This window comes from Paroedura picta, chromosome 5 (assembly GCF_049243985.1).
Source record: "Paroedura picta isolate Pp20150507F chromosome 5, Ppicta_v3.0, whole genome shotgun sequence".
NCBI classification, from domain to species: domain Eukaryota; kingdom Metazoa; phylum Chordata; class Lepidosauria; order Squamata; family Gekkonidae; genus Paroedura; species Paroedura picta.
In genome coordinates, this window is record NC_135373.1 from 113,821,205 (window position 1) to 113,834,897 (window position 13,693).

At 42.6% G+C, this 13,693-nt stretch overlaps 1 protein-coding gene across 1 annotated transcript in view; it reads left to right on the plus strand.

Moving 5' to 3' along the window:
* WNT5B (Wnt family member 5B) overlaps window positions 1-13,693 on the plus strand; it is a 130,518-nt gene that overhangs the window by 67,942 nt on the left and 48,883 nt on the right. The gene's annotated exons all lie outside the window — the stretch shown is intronic.

The following is a 13,693-nucleotide window of genomic DNA, read 5'->3' on the forward strand; positions in this document are numbered from 1 at the left end:
ACTGCTTGGTGATTTCCCAGCCACATACTAACCATGGCGGACCCTGCTTTGCTTCGAATGAGATAGGGTTACCCTGGGCCATCCAGGCCAGGGCCTTAAAGGCTTTAGATTAGTTTAAATAGTCTTATATTGTTATCTCTCTCATTTATGTTCTTTGACCAGACAGAACTAGAAAAAATATCCCATATTCCTCAAACCACAGAACTGCAAGTTTGATTCTACGTATCCAGTATTCCTAAAGGATGAAGAATCAGTCAAATTCCTTTGTGCCACACGTAAAATAATTGGAAGGGAAAAGAGCATTACAGCATGTTTTGCATGTACAAGGTCCTCCTTTCAATCCCTAGCATCTGCAATTTAAGGCGGTGGGAAAGATATTTCTTTTCTTCAGACCCCAGAGAGTTGCTGCCAGTCACAGTAGACAAAACTGAGCTAAATGGACCCCAAGGTCTAAAGCAGCTTAATAAATTCATGTCAAAGGTGCATTTGCAAGAAGGAATATGTAATAAAATCCAGAAGCTCGAAGCGAAACCCATCCCATATGCTAGAGGTAAAGATAAAAATTTCTGCTCGCTCACTGATAGTCTTTTGCATGTTACATTTGAAAGTAAGGCCCACTGAGGTTACTGGGGGTTACTTCTGAGAACAGGATTACAGAGCTAGAGTTAGAAAAGAGATATGAAGCAAGAGATTTGTGATAAGAACTTTCTGCTATTAAAATAGGAGTTAATTAGTATCCTCAGGTGGCTGCTTTGAAGACTGGAGAAGCTTCACTGGAGGGAGGGAATGTGTAGCCCTTTTGTCCCATAGTTTAAATCATCCAATGGTTTAATTCACCCCGTTAACTCGTGAAGCATTATAAACCAATGGTCCCCAACCTTTTTATCACCGGGGATTGGTCAAAGCTTGACAGTTTTACTGAGGCCTGAGGGGGGGTAGTCTTTTGCCGTGGGACGTTGCCGCCACCTGAGCCTCTGCTCCACTTGCTTTCCTGCTGGCACCCCTGACTTCCCGCCGCCACTGGGGGGCGCTGCCAGGAGGAGTTGCGCAGTGCCACACCGAAGGGGAGCCCCAACCATGGTGGCCGCTAGAGAGCACCAAAGGTGAGCTGGCGCAGAGTGACAGGGCAGCCCCCGAGTCAGCAGCCGGGGTGGAGGACGAAGAGGAGCCGCGGCCCGGTACCAACTGATCCACAGACTGGTCCCGGTCCCCGGACCGGGGGTTGGGGACCACTGATATAAACCATTTGAAGTACAGTGACATTTCCCCCAAATTAATTAATAATTAATTATTTGACCATATACATTTATTTATTTGACCTTACAAATCAGACATTACAAATGCATATGGATACATCTGATTTCAGCTGGTCTCCCTGCTTGATTCCTTCCGGATTCCATCAAGTCCTATAGAGCTGACTTTATATACTGCCCCCTCCTCTCTCCCTAGACAGGAGGCAGAACTGGACAAATTGTATTACACATATTTAGTTTTAGGGTTTTTATTGTATTTTATAAGTAATTTAATGTTGAGATTTTAAACATTTGATTGTATCTGTACTTTTTGTAACTTGCCCTGAGTCCCTCGGGAAGGATAGACAAGAAGTCTGAAATAGTTTACCAAATGATTACTTGCATAGCTTAGTATGCTACTGTGTGTTAAATGGTTGTTTGTATTCAATAAGGGCTTTTGATGTCCTATCCTATTTAGCCCAACTCCTTCCTCACTGGCCAGTCCGCCAGTGGGGATGAGCCCTACCCCTCCTGACCAGCTCTGAGCTCCAGGGAGAGAGCAGATCTGGAGGCGGTCTGTTCTTCCTGGGTCAGGGGAAGGCAAACAGGCCCATTGCACAGATGGAGGGAACTGAGCCTAGCATTGTAGAGCTGGCAACTGCCAGCTTTTCCTCTCTCCTTGATATGCTGTTTTGGGACCCCAAGTTCTGCCTCTGTAACAATTGCTCCATTTCAACAAAGGAGATACATGGAAGGAGCTTCTACGAATGCCAAAGAATTTGAGGTGTTCTGGCAAAGCACTCTTGCAGGGTTGTTTTTATCAGTGGGTAGGTGGTGCAAACTGATATTTTTCTTGCTGGATCTACCTCCTTGGATAGCCCTGTTCAATCCAAGAATGGTGTTGGCATTGGGACAGTAGGTCCTTTGCCCACATTTAAGGCCCAAGAAAATGTCTGCTGTTGTCACCATCTTGGTCAGCCTCGTCTTCTTTACATGCACTCTCTCGTCTTCAAAAGTCTGCACCTCACATGCAACCAGTTGGGTGACCGTGGGCTCGCCACAGCACTGATAAAGCTGTTCTGACTGAGCAGTAATAGCTGGGCTCTCTCAGCCCCACCCACCTCACAGGGTGTCTGTTGTGGGGAGAGGAAAGGGAAAGCGACTATAAGCTGCTTTGAGACTCCTTCAGGTAGAGAAAAGTGGCATATAAGAACCAACTCTTCTTCTTCAGTAATATCAGGGCTCTCTCAGCCTCACCCACCTCACAGGATGTCTGTTGCGGGGAGAGGAAAGGGAAGGCAATTGGAAGCCTTTTTGAGACTCCTTCGGGTAGAGAAAAGCAGAGCCAACTCCTCCTCCTCCTCCTCCAGCAAATACAAAGCAATCATATGTATCCAAATACATGTGAATAATGATCAAGATCAGAATTTTGTCTAAAAGGATCCTGAATATGTAACATCGTAAGGACATAACAATTCATGGGAATGCAATTTCATGTGCTGAATGTTCTTGACAGAACAGTAACTGTTTATGAGATTTAAGGCACTAACAGTACCATCCAAAACTGGAGGTATACTCTTCTAAGCATGTTGACTCACAGACTACAAAGGGTGCAACTCTTCTTAGGAGTGCACTACAAATTTCTCAGGACCGAACGAGACATTATCTGCAACCCAATTTATTTTTGCATATTGCAGCTTTAGGAATGTTAATTTCAAGCAAGGAACAGTGTACAGTCATCAAAATCACACAGGGGAAAACTGTTTTTATTAGAAGACTATAAAATATCCCCTCACTGCCCCTGTGATCAAATTTGTAGTTGCCCAAAGTTACTTTTGAAACTCATATACTTTGGCCACCTCATGAGAAGGAAGGACTCCCTGAAGAGCCTAATGCTGGGAAGGATTGAGGGCAGAAGAAAGAAGAAGGCAAAAGAAGAAAGATTGAAGGCAAAAGAAGAAGGGGACGACAGAGAATGAGGTGGCTGGATGGAGTCACTGAAGCAGTCGGTGCGAGCTTAAATGGACACCGGGGAATGGTAGAGGACAGGAAGGCCTGGAGGATCATTGTCCATGTGGTCGCGATGGGTCGGATACGACTTCGCACCTAACAACAACAACAAAGGTTACTTTTCATTTTTAAAAATTGGACAAAATTACATGTATCTGCATATAATATAATATAACCTCAGCCCTGAGTTTGGAAAACTAGCTCCAAGTGTATAAAATCGTGTGTATTTTAAACTTGGGTTTGTCATATGTTTATGAGAATTAAAAAAAAAAAAGTAAGGATCTGTAATATGATTTTGTTTCATCCAAACAGCAGCTGCTTGTAATTTTTCTGAGATCTCAAAAAGTCAGGAAGCAGATGGGGCAGTCAAAATGTACATCATCCACACTATTTATCATAAAGATGTTCATTTTTAAATCTAGTTCTGTAAAACCTCATGTAATTATGTGAACAGTATTTTCTTGACCCTGGACAAGTCGCAGTGTCCATCATCACAATATAAACATATCAAATGCAATAAAAATTAACATTATTCCTGAAGTTGTAGGATGTGAATGGACCAGGTAGACCAGCTTAGTGGAAGAGAAGAGGCTCTGAACTGACCCTAATAGTTTTATTGCCTTGGAAGCATATTGATTGCTGACAGAGATCGGCCATTAAACTAGATATACCATTGATCTGTCCCACTATGAGTGGCTGAACTGCCATATAACATGGTTATGCAGTATGTTTGCGGCTAGGGTCCAAGCATCAAGAAAAAGTAAATTAAACTCAGATTTATAAAGAGTGCCCCATGAAAATTTTAAAAGTACCACTTCATACATGATGGTCATGTTCAGACAGTTTTAGAGTTGCTTTCTAGGAAATGGGGAAATTATTAATCAACCAATTAATCCTATTCCAGAAGTAGCACATTTAGGTAACTTTTCTGATGTTTTCCAGCAATTACTTAGTAATTAGGTGTCTGTGGGAAAATATGTCAAATTCAGCTTAGGAATTGGTGAAGTACAAAGCATTTCAGGCAAAATGGCATCAATAGATTTCCTTTATTAAGGATCAGTCTCACATTCTGTATTCTCATGCAAAATATAGTTTACTCATCTACCAAAGTATTATCTCCTTTGATATTGTTCTTTAACTTTCAAATGAGATAATCTATACTTTATGGCTAAATTCTTTTTGGGGGAATCTGTAATTTTGTTTTCATTGCTTGTATAAAATATTTTTAATGTTTTATGTAAACCACCCTGAGCCCTGTGGGAGGGCAGTATAAAAATCTAAGAAATAAAATAAATAATATGCCAGTACAATAAAATCAGAGTCCAGTAGCACCTTTAAGACCAACAAAGATTTATTCAAGGTGTGAGCTTTCGAGTGCAAGTACTCTTCGTCAGACTGTGATCTTCTTACATGACAGGGAATATATAGCAAAAATCAATTCTGTTACATCAGTAGACTGTCACAACCAAATACAGCCAATGATAATCCTTTGTCAAAACAGCCAATCAATCCCCTATTTTGACAAAGGATTATCATTGGCTGTATTTGGTTGTGACACAGTCTACTGATGTAACAGAATTGATTTTTTATTATGTGGATCATATCTACAGTAACATTGAAACTAGACTACGCTGGTATACTCTACATAGTTTCCCCCTCAAAGGCAAATCAGAGACTCCAATTGGTATACAATGGTGCAGTCCATGGGTGATCAACAAATATGTTGTGTTTTATATTATTGGGGGGGTTAATTGGGTTTTTGGGGCTTTTTATTCTGTTTTGTGTGACGCGCCACGAGTCCATGGAGAATGGTGGGATATAAACTGAAACCAAACAAACAAACAAATAAATAGTGCAGCGTTCAAAAATTGGTGGAGGGGTGGCATCAGATTTTAGGCAACATATGCTCCCTGTTTGCAGTGGTTTCTGACTCCCAGTGGAAGGGAGTAGTCCTCCATTCTGATAGGATTACCATCTTTTGAAAAGCAAAAAAGAGGACATATTTCCCAACTGATTATTTTAAAAAAAATAGAAAAGAGTAAGAGTCCACCATCACCTTAAAAACTAATAAAATTTGTGGTGAGGTATGAATTTTTGTGAGTCACTGTATCTGAATAATGAGCAATGACTCATGAAAGCTCATAAGCTGGCAAAAATGTTGAGTCTTTAAGGTCCTACTGGATTTCTGCTCTTTTCTACTGCTACAGGCATACAGGTACTCATCCTGATCTATTTCAGACAAGTGACCACTATGACAAATCTTATTTTAAATACTGTGCTATTTAAGCCATGATAATTGCTACTAACAAGGAATGTTCCTAACCTTCCAACCCAATGAGGACCAAAGGAGGACAGAGACCAAAAGAAAGAACATGCTATCTAAAAAGAGGACATCTGGGAACCTTAATTCTGAGGATAGAATCTCAGATCCTAGATTTCATCACTAGACCATTGAAAAATGTCATACAGCATGAGAATCAAATGGGTGTGCCCCTTCCTTGCTTTGGGCAAAAATTATTCTCCTCCATCCATGGTTATTGAGCTTCCAGAAAGAAGACAACAGCTGGGGCACTGTAAGCACAGCAGACAAAATGGAGCAACAGGTGCTTCAGGAAATTCCTGCCGGGCTCAGATATAAATTGCATACCTAATATCCGTGTATTATATACATATCTATATGACCAAAGTTGCTCTGTCTGGAGTACTGCTTTCATGTCCGTTTTCTTCTGGGAGGGGTAATATTTGGTGATTATTTGATTTGATTTATTCAGGTGGATAGCCATGTTAGTCTGCACCGGCAGAATCGAATTTGTATCCAGTGGTACCTTAAAGACCAGCAAAGTTTTATTATGGGTATATTTATTTATTTTATTTATATCATATGGCATATGTGTAATGTAGCCAGGAGATACTAAGATTTCTGGCTGCCAGGCAAGAGACATTTGGAGATGGTTTGCTGTTGCCTGTCCTCGCATCACAACTCCGGTATTCCTTGGAGGTCGCACTTTCAGGTGCTAGCCTGAGCTGACCCTGTTTAGTTTCCAAGATGTTACAGGGTCAGGTTTGCCTTGGCTATCTGGGGCTCATTCTGCACGCGTAGGATAGTGCACTTTCAATGTGCTTTGGCAGCTGGATTTTCCTGTGCAGAACAGGAAAATCTATTTCTAAAGTGCATTATCTATTGTATGCAGAATAGGTAGGGACAAATAACACCTTAAGAACCTTAAGTCCCTTCCTTAAGTTCAGTGTTTCAATATTGGTAAGTGCAAAGTAATGCACAAAATTCCCTATTTCAAGTATAGGGTCTAAACTGGCTGAAACTGCAAAGGGGAAAAATCTTGGGGTCATAGTTGACAGTTCAATACTGTCAACTATGCGTGAACCCAGTGTGCTACAGCAGTGAAAAAGGCAAACATTATGTTTGGGGTTATTAGGAAAGGGATAGAATATAAAATGGCCAATCAAATGTTCCTGTTCCAGACTTTGGGGGTAACTTGCCATTGATCTGAATGCCTGACTAAATAGTATTGTGGTAACTAGTCCCAATTGGTATAACAACCTCTCCATCTCTCACCAGGCAATGGCAAACCACGTCTGAACATCTCTTGCCTGGCTGCCAGACAATCTTCAGATCTTCTGGCTATACTACACATGCCATGCGATAAATAAACGATTATAAAGTCTTATATATTGATTTTAAAAAATTATGTGAACCTGATCATAAGATTTGCTATCCTAGGATGTATGTGGCATTTACAAGATAAGAAGCTTGCTCAATGAGCATGGTGTTTACCGCAATGCTATGTCATTTGGCCACACATAGGCCAATACTAAACTTAGTTTTTGGACCGGGATTTCCCCTTTTTTCTTGACTTCTCCCATCACTTTATGTGGTTCCTGTCTTTCAAACACTTAACAAATTGTATACCCTTTGGGAGCTTTTTCTGATTAAGGAGTAAGAAGATAACATAAGGTACAATCCAACCAAAGTATTTACATCCGATTGTTCTTATTGGGAGAATTAAACATGCCCTAAAATGACTCCCATAGAAATTAATGAGACATAGAAAAGTTAACTTTGGCTGGATTTCTCCCCATTTCTGTTTGGCCCCCATGGTATTTTTTTATTCCTTAAAATGGAAAATCCCCAGACTTGATGGAATTGAAACCAACTTTCCAGTGGCTGTTGATGTTCTCCAGTGGGACCCTTAGTGGCTTGATACTAGGCAAATGATAGCGCCTAAGGGAAGTAAATTCAACATTTCAAGTGATTCCAGAGCAGTAACCATGTTAGTCAGATGCAGGAAAAGTAAAACGGGGTCTTGTTGCACCTTAACGACCATCAGATATTCTAGTATATAAGCACTGATGGGATAATGCCTACTTTCTTAGATGCAAATGGTTATGCTAGAATAAAAGCATATTATTTTTAACGTGCCACAAGACTCCAATTCTAACATTTCTAATCGCTTTTCCCTCCCATTAACCCTGTTAATTGCAATTAAATGACAGTTTCACTTCCTTGATTTCCCCTGGCCCCTCCTCAATGTCTGATTGCAATCCAGTTCTTCCATTAATCCCACCAAAAATGCTCCTTTTTGTTTCCTCACCACTATCCCTGTTCTTATCTACTTCTCCATGCCCGCTGACAATCTGATTAAAGGCTGACATATGAGGAGAACCAAGCGGTAAAAATGTATTCAAATTATACCTTTTCAAGCGAAGGGAGTTAGATAGTGCATCTGAAAGGTCCCTTCCTTAACATCAACAACCCTCTGCTCGCAGAAAAGCATGCTTTTGAATAAAAAGAATGTGACCATATAATGCCCCATCTACAGCCTACAGTGCTACGGTCCCAAAGAGAACAGTGTTGATTTTATAATGCAGCTTTTCTCAACTTTTTTACCATTGAGAAACGGCTGAAACATGTTTCAAGCTTCGAGAAACCCCCAGGTCTGCAGGTCACACCTTCCTGCCAGAAATGACATCACCCAGAAACTCCCACTGGATGTGACATCACTAGGCCACTCCCACAGTATGGGAAGTGACAGCACAGAAATCTTTTCAGATGATTGGTGAACAGAACAATACCTGCACTCTGGGCCAGCTTCCAGTTTGCTCTTCTTCATCAAAGGGAGCTTGCAGAAACAAGGCAAGGTCATGCCTATGCCACTCTGTTGCCCCGCGTGCCAGAAACAGAGCCGAGGCAGGCCTGTGCTGCTCCGTCCACCCCCTGCAGTTAAATTTAAAATGAGAGTACTTACAACTCCGGACTCCAGTCACTACCATTTGCAATGAGCCTTAGCCTGCAAGGATTTGTATGGCCAGGACCCCTTCACTTCCCACCCCAGCCAGGCCCATCATTGGCAATTTGTGTGTGTGTGGGGGGGTTGATCCCCCCGATAATTGTTTTTAATTATATAAATAAATAAATATTTGAATATTTATTTATTTGGCAAAATCTTTCCAGGGTCAACACGAAAACCTGGTCAAGAAAGCCTGTTCTAATGGAATACAAAGGAAGAGAAAACCTATTGTAGCAGTGGTGGGGTTGCCAGGTCATTGGGAGGGGATATGGGGATAGGGTTGCCAGATTCAGCTTGGGAAACTCCTGAAGATTTGGAGATGGAGCCTGGGGAGGTCAGGGAGCTTAACTTGGTACAATGCCATAGAGCAGTGGTACCCAACCCCTGGGCTGCGGCCCGGTGCTGGGCTGCAGAGGCCTCGGTGCCGGGCCACAGCTCCCTCTTCCCGCCCCCCCTTGCAGTGAGATGCTTCTTGCTTCAGGAGGGAGTGGAAGAGAAGCTTGCCGGGCTGCAAGCTAACCGGCCGCTTCGGAGGGGCGGGGAGAGGGAGCTGCGGCTGCCGGCATGCCGGCGGCGCAAATGCGCATGCACGGACTGCCACACATGCGTATTTGTGTCTGGCGGGACCGCAAGTGCGCGCGCGGCAATTTTGGGCATGTGCGTTTGCGCTAGGGCTGCCGCGCATGCGAGTGGCCCTGGGCCGCCCTCTCCCCTCATTGAGTCACAGCGGTCCATGGTAGCCGGAAGGTTGCGGACCGCTGTCATAGAGTACACCCTCCAAAATACTTGTTTTCTTCAGAGGAACTGATTTCTGAAGATGAGCTGTAATTCTGGGGGGGGGGTCTCGGGTCCCACCAGGAGGCTTGCATTCCTAATCAGTGCCTATGATTGGTCATCCCAGCCTCCAGTTAGGTATTGATCATTTCTCCAGCCATTCGCTATCATTGCAGAGTTAAGATCTTCCTCTTTCATAGACTTCAATATATTTTGTAGAGTAAAACTCTACTTAAGATGGTACTATAGGCCTCCCATAGTGCTTCTGCCTGTAATTGCTGGGGTTGCAAAAGTGTTTATGAAGGCAAGCTTTATAGGGTGCTCAGTTTAGTGTAGCGTTAAGAACAGCAGACAGTAATCTGGAGAAATGGGTATGATTCCCCACTCCTCCACATAAAGCCAGTTGGGTGACCTTGGGCTAGTTGGTTCTCTAAGAGCCCTCTCAACCCACCTACCTCGCAGGGTGCCTATTGTGGGGAGAGGAAAGGAAGGAAATTGTAAGCCGCTTTGATATTCCTTCAAGAAGTAAAAAAGCTGAGTATAAAAACCCATCTTCTCGTCCTCTTTCTCTCCCCCCCCCTTCGCCTCAGAAGCAATTCATTTGAGGTTTGGTTCTAGAGTGGAAAAATTCATCTGCCAAAAGCTACTTTTGTGTATGTGAATGTGTGTGTTTTTTTAGGCTGTACCTTTCACCCCATTTCCAAACCAACTTCAGGCCAATAAAAAGCCCTGACATGTCTTTTATTAATAACACCTCAGACAACTTGTCATGGTATTAACAAAATGTGGTTTTGACTGCTTAAATGTTTCTCTGAATTCAGTGCACCGTTAATTCTGCATCACACGTAATAAATAAAAGCTGAAATATCGTTAAGAAAATCCAAATGGAATTAATTGGTTTAATTTTATAGAAAATCTTATAGAAAAATATTTATTAAAAAAAATTAAGCCAAGAATGGGGGGCACCCCAGCCCATGCAGAATATCCCTCATTTAAACATATAAGTGTTTGCCATAAAAAGTTGGAGAAAATAATAAAAATGTTGAATTAAAAACCGTTTTCACATCCTTTGGTCCTTGCAACTGGCTACAAGTATGAAATATTCTGGCTGGGCCTGCATAGTTCTAGCCAATTGGCAGACACCTCTGTGCAGTGCAAAGTCCAACTGGTGCACATAACAGCAGCAGGCAGGGTGGACAAATAGAAAGCAGCACCATTGCATGGTTGGGCGCATGGGAAGAGGCAGTATGCAGTGCTATATTCATATTATCATGGGGAAGTGAAACTTTCTACACCCTCCGCCCTTTCAGTTATGTAGAGCCATAGTGAAACTAGAGAATACATTGTGGGTTTTCAAACTGCCTTTGTATTCCATTTTAGTAATATTACTAACAGATTTTTCCCTGTCATTTCAAAGAGACCCATTTAATAACCAGCTGTTAGCAGAATTTATTTACCTGTTCAGATAAACCCACTTATATTGGGTTAGCAAAGCATGGTTGAACCATAGCAGACAAAACCTGCTTTTTTCTGGTTTTTACCTCTTCCTTGCACTTCTGAATTCCTATGATGTGTTGTGTAAAATGTCTGCAGCATTCCCTGCAGTTCCGCTGTCCCCCACCCTTTTCCACCACACAATCTTCCTTAGAGGTTTGGGGTTTTTGAATGATCTAAGTTGAACATTATACAGCTATAGTGCTTTAGTGGTACCATTGAAATCAATTGACCATTGAGACCAAAGAGGATAGAAGTAGCTCATTAGGCTGCAGGCGCTCAGGGCATCAGTGATTGGTGTATACTTGGAGAACACACCGCTTACCAAACACACCCTAGATCTCTGCACAGGCCAAGGAAGCACTCCATACAAGACTGTACTGTTGATCAGCAGCAGCACCATCTCTAGCATAATTCAATCCACATTAGATAGAGACCATGACTGAAAGATCAATAGCCTTGCCAATATCCACTCAAACCACTCGCTAACTTCAACCCACAAAGAGAAGAAGTTTGCCTCTTTGAAACATATGCCTGTGGTCTGCCTGGCAACATGTCACTTACTTGCCAGTCGGGCCTGGGCACGGATGGGTAAACATCAGGACATCTGCTACCGACACCTTATTATGTTAGCAATCTCTGTCACACCAATCATTGATGTCCTGAGCACCCTCAGCCCAATGAGCTAATTCTTTTATCTTGTTTTTAAGTACGATGTACCAATGTCACTTTGATCTCAGTGGTACCGCTCTAGTGCTATAACGCTCAACTTAGAACTTAACAAAAAAAACCCTCCAAGGAAGATTGTGTAGCAAAAAAGGTGGGGTGGAAAAGTGGCACTGTTTGATATGGCTATAGCACTTCAGAGATGACTCCTTAACAGAGGGAAATTCGTTGTGTGAAACTCCAGTTGCTGTATAGCTTCATTTGAAATCAGGTCAACAATGAATAACATACAATTTAGAATGGTAATGTGAAAAACTCCATTGTCTCTGAACCCATGGAAGTTAACCTTGCCAGAAAATCAAAGAATATACACTAGTTCTTATAAGGGTCAATTTTAGCTGTAGCATTTACTTTTCGGTTTCAGAGGCATTTAAAAATCTGCAGTATATGTCATCATTTTTTTTAAACTATTACCTCTGCCTTTCTGGAACAGAGCCATCAGTATATTTTCAGCGATTAGATCACATTCTAAAATTGGATGTGCTCTAAAATTTGTCAGAATCCTGTCTGCTGCCCTATAAATATTGATTCCAAAACAATATCTCTATGGAATGCTTTAAAAACATTGATGCTATTATGAAAGCATACTGTGTGCGTTGGGAGTCCTAGTTAGAGCCCAGGTTGAGAGGAGAACAAATAGAGATTCCAGATAAAGGATGCAAGATGGAATGTCAATAAGCCAAGAGAAGCTACTTTAAGTACTAGTACAGCGATTCTTGAGATGCTATTGACCGAAGCTCTAAAGCAGAAGCCAAACTGTATTTTCTGATGTTTCAACTGTATATGAAAATATTTTGGAGCGGAAAATATTTCATGGAAATCTGGCTCTTTGACCTTTAGGTGTGGAAAGCGTTCAGCAGATGGATGCCAGCATGGTGTCAAAAATGCCGTTCCTGTCTGTAAGCATTTATTTTTGGGAGTGTGGTAGACATGGGTGGGATAGCTGACTTTTATGGAGAGGAGAGGGTGTAGACAAGCCATGCAACGTTAGAGGCAGGAGTATGCCTAGCATTGCTGTGTTGAATTAGTGTGTTTTGGGTCCCTTGCCCTTTTGTCCGCAAGTCCTAATGCAGTGCTTCTCAAACCTTTCCCCAGTCTTTTGTGCAAATCACTTTATATACTCCCCTCCCAGTCCATGCAAACCATCTGCTTTCCCCCTGCCATTTAGTTCCTCATAGCCCCGGTATCTTTCTCACTAGCGGGTTCCAAATATACTAAGCACACTGAGTGGAGAAGATCTGTTGCTTATAGGCTTCCCAGGGGCGTCTGGTCAGTTACTGTTGGAGTTTAGATACTGGGTTATATATTATATGGATCCTTAGTTAGATCTAGCACAATTTTTCTTGCCTTCTTTTCCCAACTCTAGACATCCATGATCCTGAGCCCCCCATGCCCAGCTCCCCTTTTTCCTGATTCTCATGTAATCACATGTCTGTTCTTCCTACACCTCAATGTGTGATGTTGCCTTACATGGGGTCAGAGTATGGGTCTACCAAGATCAGAACTGGCATCAGTGTTCATGGATCCAAGGCAGAGGTCTCTCACATTGCCCTCTCTCACATTGCCCAGCTCTCACACAGCTGATGTTTTCTTTAAAAGCTATTGACACTGGGGATTAAACCTTCTGCATGCCATGCACATCCTCTATCACCAAGCCACTCATCTCCTGTCCACTGTCATCTCCTTTGTCCTGCACTCCTCTGAGGAAGGCTTTGAACGGGAGGCTGGAGGACTTCGACTAGAGCCAAGAAGACACAATAGACCGGTTGATTCAGCAAAGAAATCTTCCCAAGGCTCAGCCTAAATAGGCAGGGAAATAATCAGGCTCAATTGTCCTTCTGGCAGGTATTGAGCTCTTGTGATTTGCCCAGGATCCTGTGAAGGATTATTACTCAGACCACCATGCTTTGGGATGGGGTTGCATTCAGCCAGTTCAGCAATTTGCCTGCTTTGGGCCACCTCAGCCTGGGTCTTCTGCAAAGTGGGAGCACTCCGGAGGGGGGGGGGGGTGCCTAGGCTTGCAACCTGTGCAGCAGGTTGGGTGGGGTTTTTTTTGCCAGGGGTGGGTGGGTTGAGGTCTCCGTTATTGGCTTTGGGAGTGGGGGCTCATGCTCTGCTTGAAAATTATCAGCAGGCACCTCTGCCTTGTAG